General features: G+C 38.1%; 1 protein-coding gene across 5 annotated transcripts in view; it reads right to left on the reverse strand.

The window, feature by feature from the left end:
• GPC5 (glypican 5) overlaps positions 1-13,478 on the reverse strand; it is a 1,399,440-nt gene that overhangs the window by 1,352,777 nt on the left and 33,185 nt on the right. The window lies entirely within an intron of this gene.

The following is a 13,478-nucleotide window of genomic DNA, read 5'->3' on the forward strand; positions in this document are numbered from 1 at the left end:
GAGCCAGGTAATAGATTCAGTCTAATATATCCACACAGCAGGGACCAAATTAAAATGTAGATGGAATTCTAATATAGTCCAACTGCAAAGACTTGCTCTAGTTTCTCACAGAGCTTGTTTGTTGTTTGCAAACAGCTAATCTTGAAGACACAAAATTGGTTGTATTAATTATTTTAGACACTTTTACATGTATAAACATGTGAGTTAAAATAGCATCAAGATCACAGTGTTTGGGGTAGCAAAGGGCAAAACACGCATAAGTTAGAACCATTCTCTTACCTGATTCAGGATCGGGTCATAAAATAATATTTGCATAATTCAGAATAACACATGATTTCAGTGGATCATAAATCACGTACTTAAATCCAATATGCCGTCCAATGGCATCTAATTTTTTCCTGAGAACAATGCCGCAGGTCATCTATTACCTTCCAACTTCCTTCTCCTGCCCAATTCTTTTTCCTCATTTCCTTTCCCAGCTGAGCTACAGTATTGCTCTCCGGCTCAGCCCTGTGTGTGTGGAAAGGAAGATTTCCGTAGTAATGAGCACTTTTTTATAACTTCTAAGGGACTGCTTGACAGAAATGGGGGGATCTCAGAGACAGGCCTTGCCGATCGCTGTCTGAAGGAAATATTGAGCTGCTTCAGTAAAAAATAAAATAAAAAAGAGAAAAGGAAAGAAGGACTGAGGGAGAAAAGAAGGCGTGATCATGGGTCACTAAAAGACAACATTTACAATGCCCTGATCAACCTAGTCTACTTTCAGGCATTCTTTTACTGCAACTTAATCATCAAACAAGTGGAAAATGAACATAAACATACACTTCTAAATCAAGGGATTTTATTCATTTTTTTAAGAAAGATGAATCTGATTTTTTTTTATAATTAAGGTACAAAAGCCTGAACGCAGTAAATTAGAAGACAGTGATATGATTATTTAAACTTCTAAACAGTAAAGAACACCCCTATGACAACCTTTGAAATCTGAATGAAATTTTCAGGTAGAGGATTTTCCACTTGAAACAAATCTGTAAAACTGATCATGATTCTGACCAGGGAAAACATTTCACTGTTGAAAGGTAGAGATGTTATTGGCTACATTTTCTAATTAAAATATAGTAATAATATTTATTTCTAATATTAGGTTCTAATATTAGATTCTAAGAATAAGAATCTGACCAAGCATTTCTTGGAAATTTTGAAACATATTTGTATTGGTTTTCTGGTGCTGCTGTACCAAACCAACACAAAATGGGTGACTGACATGAAATTTATTGTCTCACAGTCTGAAGAGTGAAAAATCTGAGATCAAGATGTCAGCAGGTTTGGTTCCTTCTCTTGGGCTAAGAGCGAGAATCTTCCATGCACCTTCTCTAGTTTCCAGTACGGTTGGGAATGCCCATGCCTTTAAATGCTGTTCTCTCATGTACATGTGTATCTCTTTGTCCCAATCTGCCTTTTTTTTTTAAAGGAAATCAGTGTATGGGATTAGGACCCACCCTAATGACCTCACTTGAACTTGACAACCTCCCTAAAGGCTTTTCAAATAAAGTCACATTTGAGCTTGGGATTCCAGCATATGTTTTGGAGAGAACGCAATTCAACCCCCATCAACATTTTTTAGGGTTGGTTAAATTTTCATACAAAATATGGTCTGCTCTCCCTGCGGGAACATTAACAAGCATTATGTCTTGATCTCAGGCCTGGCCACAAGACTTATTTTGGCAGATGAAATGTGAGTGGAAGCAACGTGTACCCCTTCCAAGCAGACACATTTGGCACTGAAATCATCTTTCCCTCTGCCACTAGAGCAACATCATCTCAGTTATAGCTGCTCCTTCAGACTGAGCCAGAAAAAGCCACCAACAATATATTTAAACACATCACCAACACCTTTAAAGGACATGTAGCCTCTGTGGATATGAGCTACTGATATCTGGGGGAGGGGTGGGGTGCGAGAGTCACTGAAACCACAATATACCTACTCAATCCTAAGCAAAAACTGCCCAGATAACCTCAGAAAAGAAAATCAAAAATAAAAATTCAGATTCTAAAACAAAGTGAAAGGATGACTTCATAGTAAAATCTATGCAATAAAGTAAAGCTATCAACAAAGGAAAATTTATTCCCTAAAACACTTTCATTACCAAAAGAAATTCTAATATTAAAAATATATATATCTTGGGGCACCTGGGAGGCTCAGTGAGTTAAAGCCTCCGCCTTCAGCTCAGGTCATGATCTCAGGGTCCTGGGATCCAGCCCCGTACCGGGCTCTCTGCTCGGCAGGGAGCCTGCTTTCTCGTCTCTCTCTGCCTGCCTCTCTGCCTACTTGTGATCTCTCTCTGTCAGGTAAATAAATAAAAATCTTTTAAAAATTTAAAAAAAAAAGATTATATATATATATATCTCTTAAGAAATCAGAAACATATTCAATTTTTAAAAAGTCATGAGAATTTAAAAAGATTACAACAGCCCTTATTAAAAACAAAAAGATAAAGGATAACTAAATCTAAAAGAACTTTCTTGAAAAAAAAATAGCATACACATAGACAAAACCCTGATTATGACACAGATGATGAGACAAAGAGGAAACTAAAGAAAAGAGAAAGTGGAAGAGAAATGAGAGCATAAGAGGAAGGAAAAGATAAGAAAGGAGTGTAGGAAAAGAGAAGCAAAATTAGGAATAAGAGAAGACACAACACAGATCGATGGAAAATTAAAATAACTGGAAGGGATTACACAACATCACATTGACTTCCCACCATGTCCTACCTACTGCACTTGGCTATGACCTTAGGGGAGACTCATGGCCCCTTTAGCTCAGACTCTCCCTGCCTTTCTCAAGACAGGAATCCCTGACCCTTGATCTTCACATGAACCCACTGTTTCAGGACTGTTTTCCCAGGCTCCCTCCCCAGCAATCCAATCAGCTGTCTTTTCTACATGAGATCTTACCCTAACTCCACCAACTCCACACTCATAGGTCATCGTTTGTCTATATTCCACAATAGATTTAAAGCTTCTGGAAAGCAAACATAATGATCGTCCTATCTATACTATAGGTCTATCTCTCTGCAAATACTACACCCTCAATTCTGTAACTATGCTGTAAGCTTCATTATCAATTCATGAACATGGTATATCTCTTCATTTATTTAGGTTGTTTGATTTCTTTCACCAGCATTTTCAGCATACAGATCCTGTACATTTGGGAGTAGATTTAAACCTAGATACTTCATTTTCTTTCACTTTCTTTTTTCCTAGCTATTCTTCACATACCCCACGTCTCTTAATATTTATGCAGTTGGATGGTAAGTTACACAATTATATACCCTTAAACAATCATTCTAATGTGCTAAAATGTAAACTATTTGATTTCCCCATGTTTCAGTAAAACATATAAAATTGTTTGGTACATGTATTTTTAAGATACGTACATGGAATTGTGCTATATACATCATTCTCTTTTTTCCTTTCTTCATTCTACCTTGCTCTTAAAGTCTATCTGTGTCACCATGTATGTATCTAGTTAATTATTCTTACTGAAGCATAATGCTTTTTCCTAACCTTTCCCTCAATCACCTAGGATGTCTCAATTCCCAGCTATTACAACAAACACTTTAATTAGCATGCTTCTACATGTCCCTAAACAGCCTCTAAAAAATTTTCCAGTATATACAACCTTTAGAAGATGAGAAAGATGATAGAAAGAACATGTACCTTAACTATTGTCAAATTGCTTTCTAGAATAGTTGTGTAGACTAGTAATTGTTAAATATATTCTTAATTTGGATTCAAAACATATGATCTTATTAAAATAACAAATATACTAAATATATTGAGTAAGAGTTGCCAAATATATAGATAATTTATTTTAAACCTACTTTGAAGATGTGCAATAAAAATAAATTAAGCAGCTGGTCTAGATGATCCTAAAGTATTGTCCTGGGACTACAGCTAGAAAGTAAGCATACTAAAAACCAGATTTCTAAAATTAGAACATAAACACAGCACGTATAATTCCTTCTTGAACCAGTAGACACCTCTATCCCTCTCCTGTGACCCTTTTCCCAAACCATACTTTCCAGAGGCTATAAGTGCCCATCATTCTCCAGACTCTCTTTCCTCAGAGAAGAAACTCTCTAAGATGTTTGTAGATTAAAAAAAAAAAATAATATTATTATTATTTCATATTTTCAGCAGAGGAAATACAACTGTCAGACAGTTACATAATTTTATGCAACAGTGGTTAGCAACATTTAAACCAAAATAAAATGTATCTTAATGAACAGAGGCCTTTCAAGTAGTGCAATTAGATCTTAGGCTAAGTTTTTATCATATTCTATCAACCACAAAAGCTTTCACATCACTCTGCAGGCTATGCATTTATTTATTTTCCCATGCTGTCATGAAAGGACCAATTTAAAGTTAGTGGTTCTATGTAATATCTCACAAATACATAATCTAAATCTTTGACTGTGTTAACATATGCCAATCCACCTGGCTGGCACAGCTCGCAGAGTGGCAGGGTGTGCTACTCTGGATCTCAGGGTTGTAAATTCAACCCTCACACTGGGTAGAGAAATTACTTAAAAAAAATAAAATCTTAAAAAAAAAAAAGATATGCTAACATAAACTACAAACATCCCTGAAGGTGACCAGAATGAATCAGTGATATCAGAAATGGAAAGCCTTTTGTATGTGAAGATAGTCTCATTTGGAGGACACTTCAAAGATTAAGGCTTTCGGGGGCCCCTGGGTGGCTCAGTGGGTTGAAGCCTCTGCCTTCGGCTCAGGTCATGATCCCAGGGTCCTGGGATCGAGCCCCGCATTGGGCTCTCTGCTCACCAGGGAACCTGCTTCCCTTTCTCTCTCTGCCTGCCTCTCTGCCTACTTGTGATCTCTGTCTTTCAAATAAATAAATAAAATCTTTAAAAAAAACAAAAAGATTAAGGCTTTCTTAAAGCCACTGAATAATTTGCCATGGATTCTGTCCCTTTGCATCACTCTTCTAGTCAAACCTTAGATTTCAGGGCTCACACTAGTTGCTACTGCAGTGAAAGTCAAAACATTTCAATTTAATATGATTTAATGAAATTTGAAAATTTATTTGACTACCAGCTGAGCAGCAGGAAATCTTACTTTTAAAATGTACTATTACTATTTACCAAGTAATTGTTCTCATTGCTCGTCTTTATCAATACAGAGAACACGCTTGGCCACTACCACCAGCCCTTGCCACATGACTCTTGGCAACCCCAACAAGTGTAAGAACCTGAAGAATGATCTAGAAGTTTGGACCACAAGGCTCTTCTGCTGCCTGGCCAGTATAATAGCACTTTTGATAATGTGACAACTAACTTTAGGGTATCCCCCAATCAGACTCATCCAGAAACACTGTTAGATGATTTTTGCCCTGAAATATTTTGTTGCTCATCAAATATTAGAGAAAACGTGCAGTATGAATAAAGGAAGAAGGAACAATTAACATACACTGAGTGTTTATTATATACCAACCGCCATGATAGCTAATTTACAGGGATTGCCTCAATCAATCCCCATGAAATGCCGTCTAGAAGGTTCTATCCTCATCCCATCCGACAAGTCAAGAAATTGAGGCCCCACCAGCAAATATTAAGACAGAATTCAAACCTAGACTCTCCAAATTTAAAACCCTTGTTTTGAAACTCTTAAGCCTATTGCCTGTCCAATCACAACAAATGTTTTCCCCCACGACCAGCGTTTGTTTTATTATGGAGTATCTTCAATTTATTCCTACTTAGAAAAAAAAAATGAATATGTTTCCTAAATTAACATTCAAGTCAACTTTATACCCGGAGGAGGTGAAGTCAGACAAATAGTACAAGATAACAATATCCTTTAAGGTGCAAAAGTTCAATTATCTTTGTTTATACAAAAGTTAGCCCACAGGCAGAATTACCTTGGAATAAAAGGAACACAGCATAGCTATCCAACAATTACCCTTTATTTACTATTATGACTCTCTGGATCTTGAGATGCCATTTCAAGCCCTTTGCCTTCTGCATAAAAGCTATAGCATATATATTCCATTTATTGCTAGATATATTTTATGCTAAAAGCATGGAGATATGCATGGATAATTTCCCATCATGAACAGCTACATTGAGAAATGGCTATAAAAGTTAAGTCCTCTATTTTCTATTTTATATTTTACCACTTCACCAATTAAAATATTATGGATGATGGTTTAATATTTTTCATCTTAATATTCCCTTCTCCCAAGGCTATAGGAAAAAAAAACTCACTATTAAAAATGCTTTCATATTTCTAATAAACTATGTTTCATAATTTACAATGAATTATCACATCATTTAAAAATTTTAAATTCAGCAGTAATGCCAGTTACATAAACTGCATTAAATAAGAAATGATATAATAAGAAACTAGAAATGATTGATAACTATTGATAGTGTTTGGTAAACAGAACTTAGTTCATTTTTGATTCATATAAAAGTGGTAAATGGCAACAACGTTATTCAAGTTATGAGAATTACTACCAGGATTTCAAAATTGAGTCCCAAGAGCCTTAAATTCATCATAGTTATTGACTAATAAAGAACTTTAGTTTCAGTTTTATGTAACCAATATCATTGATAATTAAAACAAGCTTAAAACAAATTTCTCATATACCAACTCATGATTTTGACTATAATTACTATTCTGCAACTTTATTAAACATTGTCTTATTACATGCTTCTCCCATCAATGCTCAAAGTTCATTTACAAATTTTAAGCAACTCAGTTTTATTTGTGTGTTATTTCTTTACAATACCCTTTAATTTTAAATTATGCTAAATATTTATAATATGTTGTTACATAGAATCATGAGTTATTCTAGCAAAATTAATGTTATTTCCATATTTACACATACGGTATTACAGCAACAAGCTCTGCCTCTTCACAGAGCCAATTCATAGGAAGCAGTTGGAAATCCCCTGGCTCTTCCAGGCCATTGGTATTTTAACCCTGTGTCACAGAGCAGCCTCCTCCAAAATGTTTATGGCATAAATTGCGGGGATGGTTTCACAAATGTAGACTTATATCGAAACTCATCAAGTTTTACACATTAAATATGTACAGATTTTTTTGGTCAATCTTACCTCCATAAAGTGGCTTTAAAAAAACAAAACAGAAAGATGACCTTCCATCAGATAACCAATGAATGTCCAGCCATGACCACCAAAGTCCCTCTTCTACTGAGAACTATGGAAACAGATGACAGTTTCTCTCACTCCCCCTCTTCCCAGCAGACTCAGAGATTCCAAAGTCCCTGTGGAAAGCATCCTCCGGCCTCAGCATCTTTCACTCACCTCTGCGACACACCAGGCACACACCCCACAGACACACCCTTGTGCAGTTTACTACAGTCAACCCCGTCCCGACCTCAGTCCCTTTCCCACCATGCCCAGGGCCCCGTGGTGAGCACACTATACCCAGAATCTGACCATTTCTCACCACCTGCACTGCCAGCACTGGGTCTAAGTCACCACCGTGCCTCTTCTGGATTATTTTAATAACCTCTTCATTGGCTTCCTAGGTCCACTCTCGCCCTGGGCATATGGTCACCCACTCTGGGCTTATGTGTCCCTCAGCACCTAGACAGAAAAGTGGTTTTCAAATCAAGCCACACCTACAGCAAAGAATTCCGTTTCAGAATAAAAGCCCTACATGATCTGCACCTGTGGCCCCTATGACAGGCTTTCCAACCACTTCCCCAACCCCCCAAAGCCACTGCTATTCCTCTGACATTTGAGCCCCATTCCTATAGGTTACTCCCTCTTGCTAGAATGCCTTTCTCCCAGACATCTACATATCCAACCCGTTCACTTTCCTCAAACCTTGGCTCCAACATCCACGTTTCCCTGAGTATCAAAGTTGAAGACGGCAGTCCTCCAGCACTGCCCCTCCCCGGTCCTCTGCTCTATGCTGCATTTTCCCAAGCACTTAATTCGTCCCAACATATTTCCACCTCTATTACATTTGTTTATTTTCTACTTTCCCTGACTGAAGTGCTCACAGGGAGAATAGGAACTTCTGTTTCGATCCCTGAAGGACAGTAGACGCTTAAAACCGCGCTGGCACGCAGAGGTGGCCCCATGAGTGTTTGCGGGATAGATGAATGAATCCCCTGCGACCTGGGCTCAACCACGGATCCCCACTACTCATGCATTTTCCAGGCGAGGCAAAAATCAAGACAGGGCTAGAAATGCAAACAGCGGTACCCACACGCAATCTGGCTTCACTATTAATTAGTCATCTCCACTGTCCGCCCTCTAAGGGGACTTGAGCTCCTTTCCTTCCCCGTTCCCCAGCACACCTCCTTCGGAGCAGCTCCACCACCCGCGCGCTCCCCACCCCAGCTGCCCTCAGCCCTACAGCCGCAGCAGCGCTCAGGGAGCACTTTTCTAGTGAGGGCGATCGTCCCCCCAGAATTGGGGCTCTAACAATGAGGCAGACGGAGAACAATTACATCTCAATACAGTTGAGAAAAAAGGAATTTTTAGGGGCAACCTGGGCAGCCCAGTCAGTTAAGCGTCTGCCTTTGGTTTGGGTCATGATCCTGGGGTGTTGGGATCAAGTCCCCCATTCGGCTCTCTGCTCAGCGGGGCGTCTGCTCCTCCCTCTGCCCCTGCCCCTCCCCCCCACTGCTGCTTGCTCTCTCTCTCTCTCAAAATAAATAAAATCTTAAAAAAAAATTTTTTTTTAAATAGAAAAGTTTTTTTTGAATTAAAAAAAAAGTCCTCAGTTTAAATTCACCCTCAGACCCATGTGACGGTTATTTAATATTTTCATGCTCATATAATGAAGAAAAGGAACTAAAAGATACATTATGTCACTGCTCAAGAGGAGAGAGTCAAGGACATGGGAGGTACAAGGGCCAGAGATGGTGGGAGGATGGTACCTTCCGACTGATGACGGAGACAGAGCTGAAAGAAACACCTGAACCCACAGAAATCAATGTTCAATTTGTTATTATTTATAATTTTTAGATTTTATCTTCTTTGCTACCATCCCATAAAATTGATATTATAAAAGACCGTAAGTTAATATGTCCACAGGTATGTGTGTAAGTATGGAGGTGGTAATTAAAATTTTTTTCTTCATATTGAATTAATATGATATGAATGAACCAGAAGCAAATGACAAGGTTAGGAGAACAGAGGCAGGAGCAAGCCTGTGACCGCAAGCCATGCAAATGTGCAGAAAACTTGTGGAGAGCTTGAACGTCAATAGAATATGGAAAAACATTTGAATTATTTTAGCTAGAACTTGAAGATGTGGTCATCAAAATTGCTATCTGTAAATTTTAAAAAAAAACTTTTTTAAACACCTAAAAAGAAAAGTCTTTGGGGTGCGTGGGAGGCTCAGTGGATTAAGCACCTGACTTTGCCTCGGGGTATGATTCTGGGGTCCTGGGACAGAACCCCATGTTGGGCTTTGCGCTCAGTGGGGAGTTCGCTTCTCCCTCTCCCTCTGCCCCTCCCCACCCCTGCTTGTGCTCTCTCTCTCTCTCTCAAATAAGTAAAATTCTTTTTTGTACCTAAAAACAAAACCTCTTAAATACATAAAAAACACTGACAATGGGGTATATAACATATACCCTCAAAGTGTGTATACAGGTCCATGGGACACAGTCATAAGGCAAAATAAAGAACATAAAAAAATTTAAAAAGTATCTGCAAAAAGACATTCAAATGCCTTAATGAGATCAGCAAATCTTCCAAAATTCTGACAATATTAATTGTTGGGAAGGACGTAGAACAACAACAAAGTACGGCAAGGGGATGCGGGTGTTTGAAAGGGCTCAGCACCTTAGAAGAGCAATTCTGCAGCATGCTGTGAAGCCGGCAGTGCGCATGCCCGGGAAGCCCCAGTCTTGCTGTCTGCATATGAACCCCAGGGGAGCACGCTCCCACAGAGGCTTAAAGACATATGATCACTAAAGCATGAGAAGTACAAAAATACTGTGGAAATGACTGAGATGACCACCAAAAGGAGAATACACAAATGTCCTAGAAACGTACCTATAAAAAGGAATTTTATAAATCACTTTACCTGGACAAGTAAGAGAGAGGGAGAAGGACACATTCCAAAAACATCGCTGGTTGTAACTTCCCACACGTCCTGTCCTTTTCTCAACACGGAGGTAGCTTTTAAGAAACCAACCTTGTGATCCCTTATGCAAAAGTAAGATTGAACAAATATGAAGATAACAAAATGATAAAGAATCTGACAAAATGTTAACTCACCTTCAAGAAAATAAATGTGCATTTCTCACATTGAAAAGATTTAACTGAAAATGTGTTTAATATAAAATCAAGAAAGAATTGTTTCACCTACTATGAACAGGTTACTCTACTTTCTAGGTGAGATCACCATGGCAATAGGTGATATCATCATAACCTACTGTCAGAATTGAAACAACTGGAAGTTTACTTCTTAAAGTTTAGAAAATAAATTTTGCAAAGTAAACCTGATCTTAGATCTATTCTTAATATTATTTCCACTATTGATAATGTTGCATGCCAAGCAAGCGTATTTCCAGCTGAGAAGTAACTTAAGCTCTTGCAACTTTTATCAAGAAATCAGGAAAAATACCCATTTTCAGAATTAACAGCAGCCTGCTGACACAGATTCAAAGAAAACAATTTTTTTAACATTTCAGAGATAAAGGACAGTTGGATAAAGACCAGTTGCCTCGGGGCGCCTGGATGGCTCAGAGGGTTAAGCCACTGCCTTCGGCTCAGGTCTTGATCTCAGGGTCCTGGGATCCAGCCCCACATTGGGCTCTCTGCTCAGCAGGGAGCCTGCTTCCCTCTCTCTCTTTCTCTGCCTGCCTCTCTGCCTACTTGTGATTTCTGTCTGTCAACTAAATAAATAAAATCTTAAAAAAAAAAAAAAAAAAGACCAGTTGCCTCGATAGCTGCTGAGAGATAACGCGCTAAACTACGCACGGCCTGAAACTGATGGGGGAAAACAGCGCAATCATGTTGCCATTGACAGAGACACCATCACGTGCCCCTTGCTAATTCATAAAAGCAATAACCAGATGTTGGCATATGAGAAGTCAGAAGGAATCGATGCAAATAAAACAGACTGAAGGTCTGGACACTTACAACCCAAGCACCCGGCAGCGCGAGCACCTACTAGGTGTTCCACAGCGAGAGTAAATCATCCAGAGAGGAATACAGGAGAGAAAGGAATGAGGAAGGAAGGGATTCTGTGATTTTTACCTCAGAACCATCTTTCTGCGAAGCACTGTTCATTCATTCATTCATTCATTCATTCATTCATGCACTTCAGTTCAGGTGCTAGAGAAGGAGAAAAACAAGGCTTCTCCACGTTCCCAGCCCGCGGCTACCTGTCCTCTTGCACCTGAACTTTTGATCAGGTAATTCTCAGTGCTAAAAACAGTGTTCCTCCTTTACCCTTCCACATAACGCTCTTCTAAGGAATAATTTTAAACATTATCCAGCTTTGTCAGAGCATAGCTGAAATGACTAAGATTCATGGATTTCATGCTTAATAACATTTATGTAAATCTCTTTACTCTCCTAATGTTCCTATATATTCCAATATTCACTATATCTTTGTGCCTTTGACTATAGATATAGGAACCTCTGACTTTATGTTAGGTTTACAGAAGCTACGCACTAGCTACACACTTCACAGTAGATAGCATCTGTTAGTGTGAGGAGGAAAATCCATTAATTACATTCTCATTCTGAATTCACCTACTTTTTAAAATAAGATATTTAATTTTGAACATATGCCTATATTTCATTAAAAATAGGAATGCATTTTTTATTAAATTCCTAAATCTCACATCTCAACCCACGAGGACAAGCTTGCCAATTTTTCAAGTACTTACAATTGAGAAATGAAAATTTAATCAGCCAAGAGAATGAAATCAGAAATAAAAATGCTAAATCTTTCTTGTTCTACCATTGATCACTCAGTTTTTGTAATAATGTACACTTCTTAAATGCCATATATAAAACTAGAAACCTCCAGAATAAAGGCTTAGTATCTACCATATATTTCAGAAATACATACGATAATGGAAGATAAGAGAAATACAGAAAGTTACATCTCAAAGCAAAGAGGTAGCTTTTTAACCTTACCTTCCCGAAGTTTCAACAAAACCCAAATTTCCAACAGAGTTCTCCCAAATATCCCATCCTTTTTAAATTTTTTCTTTCCTTTTAATTTTTGAAAATGATGCCGAAAATTGTGTTTAGGAGTTTTCAATTTAAAAAAATTAAACTGCATCATCTTATTTGAATGGAGATTAAAAAACCAACAAATTTGAAAACTGCGTAAGAGTTGCTTTTTTACAGAAATGACAAATTCTCTGTCATCTGCCTCTGTTTCTTCATGAGTCACACCATACTTTAGTATATAAATAAATAAAACATTATGAAGCATATTTCCAAAATATGTTTAAAGTCAGCAAGCCCACACTCACAGTAAAAGAGCTGAAGGGAAGCAAACTCTTTTGCATTATCTCAGGCTGTTCTGCTTTATTCATGAGCATTATTAAGCCCCGAAAATAAAGAATGGTTATTGTCTGCACTGTGACAAAGCCAACGTTCCTCTTTGCAAACAGCACCACGTATTTATGAAAAATAACAGGCACAAAGATATCAGCTTGTGTCTTTTAGCTTATAAAACGTTCCATCCGGTGTAAATGACTACACTCGGGATATAGTGAAGCCCCTGGTCATAATTATGGACCCCTCCAAAAACAGAATTTTGTTTTGGTGTATGTTTATTTTAAGGAAATCTGACTGAGACAAACACTAATAAATTCCATAAAAGGAAAATAGAAGAGTTGTCCGTCTAGGCTGATTTCGACTCTCCTGGTATATACCTGCCAGGGCTGAATTCCAGAGCTGAATGTGGACTGTATATGAGATAACCTTACGTCTTCCAGGACCAGTTACCAGCACTGTTTCCTCCCTGCCTTTAACAGTTCCTGCATCTCACAGTGATATGGGTGCCCACTAAATCCACAGACCCAAGTGATCATTCCCATCGGCCACATCCAAGGGGTTGCTTCAAAAACATGCTTTCATGGGATTCTATGAAAGCCACGAGAGAAGGAACCATACTACATCTAGACTGCTACCTGGTCTAAAGTCTTTTATAACCCAGAATACCAGTTAAAGAATACAGGTTAACACTGTTGGAGCAGAGGACATAAGTGAAATATTTAAAAGTCAAAATATCAAAACGTAGCAAATCTACTTACATCATGTGAGAAATGAACTGATTTCCCCATTAAATATTTCTCAAACAGGCAGTTTCCCAATGAAACATGTTGGCTTCTTTCTTAGAAAAATAAAGATTTTGAATTGTTTTCAGATATTCTGATGGCAAAGAAACTAGATGGTAGGCATTTTAATTATTGATGAAGTTGCCTGCTCAATTAA

This window comes from Mustela erminea, chromosome 15, assembly GCF_009829155.1.
Source record: "Mustela erminea isolate mMusErm1 chromosome 15, mMusErm1.Pri, whole genome shotgun sequence".
Classification (NCBI taxonomy): Eukaryota; Metazoa; Chordata; class Mammalia; order Carnivora; family Mustelidae; genus Mustela; species Mustela erminea.